General features: G+C 40.3%; 1 long non-coding RNA gene across 1 annotated transcript in view; it reads right to left on the reverse strand.

Annotated features, from left to right (window-relative positions):
- Window positions 1-263: 263 nt before the first annotated feature.
- The window catches only part of LOC116074959, an 11,217-nt gene continuing 8,787 nt past the window's right edge, over window positions 264-2,693 (reverse strand). Inside the window, exon 2 of the long non-coding RNA XR_004112360.1 lies at window positions 264-649. This is a non-coding gene — a long non-coding RNA (uncharacterized LOC116074959). The remainder of the gene's footprint in view (window positions 650-2,693) is intronic.

A 2,693-nucleotide genomic window follows, 5' to 3' on the forward strand; every position in this document is an offset into this window, starting at 1 on the left:
GTGGATTGAAAGCTTGCCGAGTCAGGCAGATGACAAAATAAGGCTTTGTAACCTTAGAAGAGCTTCCTTCTACCCTCTCCCCCCTAATCACATACTGGGAACGTTTGTGTGGTATCACCAAAATGACGGGTGCTAGAACTAATACATGGGAATTAAAGGAAATGCTGTGATCAGGAGAGACTGTATCGTGATGAATAAAAGAAAAAATAAAAAAGCTTGAGAGGTCATAAGTGCACTGCATAAAACAGAAAGTGACAAAACTATACAGAAATCCTAAGATTTTATTAATTGTTCTCAAACACAATATGATAGTATTATTGATGTTGACATTTTCTTTGCTCCAGATTTTGGTCCATCTTCTATTTCATCCTAACTTGGGTGATTATGGGATTTCTGTCAGTGTAGGCAGAAATGCTACAAAATCAGTTCTGTGTAAGTCCCTACCTTTGGTCTTTGACTACACCTTCTGTCTTGTCATCCAGGATGGCTTCCTTGGTCAAGTTTGTACCTATAAATACTTTATCATAAATTTATTTGAACCTGGCTCACAGTTCCATTATCATCCTGGCAGGAAGCAGGGCAGCATGCAGGCAGACATGGTGCTGGAGCAGCTGAGAGTTCCACATCTTGATCGGCAAGCAGCAGGAGACTGTGGGGCACAATGAGTTTAGCCTGAGCATAGGAGACCTCAAAGCCTGCCCCCACAATGACACACTTCCTCCAACAAGGCCACACCTACTCCAACAAGGCCATGCCTTCGAATAGGTCCTCTCCCTATAGGCCAAGCCTTCAAACACTTGAGTCTATTGGATCCATACCTATTCAGACCACTGCAGCCTCCTAAGGCATAAGTTACCCCATCAGGCAGCACACTTTTTTTAATGATTTGTCTTTAGCATACAAAATCATGAGTTTCATATAACAGTTTCATACATATCATTGTAGTCTACTAATATTTGTCACCCCACTAGCCTCCCTGTTCTCTCCTGCTCACATTTGAGTAAAATATCTTTTTTGAAGGACGAAAAGAGTAATATAGAGTAATATTTTACTTATTGCAGGCCACACAGTATTCATTACAAGAATTCATCTCTTTGTTCATAGTTCAAAAACAACTACAGATAAATATATCAACGAATGGCATGTGGCTGTGTGCCAATAAAGTTTTATTTACAAAAACAAGCAGCCAGAGGGCTGGCTCATAGGTTAACCTTTATGTTAGTATGTGGATTTATAAATTAATTAGATGCTATAGTTTATGTAACCCAGGCTTATCAATTAATCAAGCATTGATTAAATGTGGTTCAATCTATTCATGTTAAATCTATTTTTAGCTAATCACTTATTAAAATGTAAATTTTATGAGGGCAAAGTCTTTGCCTACCATTTTTCTTCTAGCACCTGAAAGTGTCCCTGTCACATTGTACACAGGATGCAAATATACGTCATTAATGAATGAACGAAACTATTTTCCAATCAGCGGTGTTTTCACCACATGAAAACTCATGAAGCTTTCCCAGAGTCTCTTTCCCAGAGACTTGAAAACTCAAGAGTGATTTTTAAATAAAGTTTTTAGAATTTGTCCTGTTTTGTTTACCTACATTAACAAAATAAATTTCCTGTCCAAACATCCCTGCCATGCCCATTAGAGAAAGGATAAGTCATCTATGTTTTACGTCAACACTCATATTACTTAATTTTCTTGACCAACAAAAGAGCCATCTCCTCGTTCTTGAATTTCTTCTTTATTAGTGGTGTGGAACACACACTCTACCCTCTCTTCTGTTTGTTCTTTTTTGCAATTCTTTTGTAACAGTCAACACTTATTCTGAGGCTATACAGTTCTGCAGCCTGCCACAGCTGCACAACAAATAAAAAAAGAAGTTTTAACATTCATATTTATGAGTATTTTAAAACAGTGAACCTGTTTTATTGCATTTGGATGTTAATCTAGTTGTCCACCTAACAAGGGAGATATGGCCAGAGTGTTTGTCCCACTCTCTCTCCTCATCTGAGCATGACACACTAGGTCTGGACTCTCTGGTCTACTGGCCCACTTGGTACTGTGTAACAAGATCATAACAGAATCCACGCTATGAACAGGAGCTATTTCACAGACTCTTCCATAGCGGTCTACATGGCAGTGGGAGGAAGAAGGTATTCAGCCAAGTCTCAGGATACACGTGCTGATTGGTCTTTACGGGGTGGGCAGCTAAAGCGTAAGGTCCACACACAGTAGTCTGTACGCTCTGGCTCTGTGGGTTCCCTGTTCATGTTCAGCAGACTTACTCAGCTCTGCTGAGTCTACCGCAAAGTCCACTTTTCCATGAATATGTCCTCTACTAAACATCATCCAGTGTATGTATATGTACACACACACACACACACACACACACACACCATGAATCTGGAGAAAAGGCAAGGTTCTTCTCTCTTTAGAGTATTGTACTACCATAAATAATGCTTTCCTATCCTCGGGTTTCATTGATTGATTGATGTTTGCGGTGCTGGGAATGAATGCTAGTCCTTTCAGTGTGCTAAGCAGGTGTACTTCCTCTGAGTTCTATTGCTACCACATAGCCTTTTACTTGGATTCTCAGGAGACTGAAAGCTTGAAGCTGGGCAGTGGTGGCGCATGCCTTTAATCCCAGCACTTGGGAGGCAGAGGCTGGCGGATTTCTGAGTTCGAGGCC

Source organism: Mastomys coucha, unplaced genomic scaffold, assembly GCF_008632895.1.
Source record: "Mastomys coucha isolate ucsf_1 unplaced genomic scaffold, UCSF_Mcou_1 pScaffold3, whole genome shotgun sequence".
NCBI lineage: Eukaryota > Metazoa > Chordata > Mammalia > Rodentia > Muridae > Mastomys > Mastomys coucha.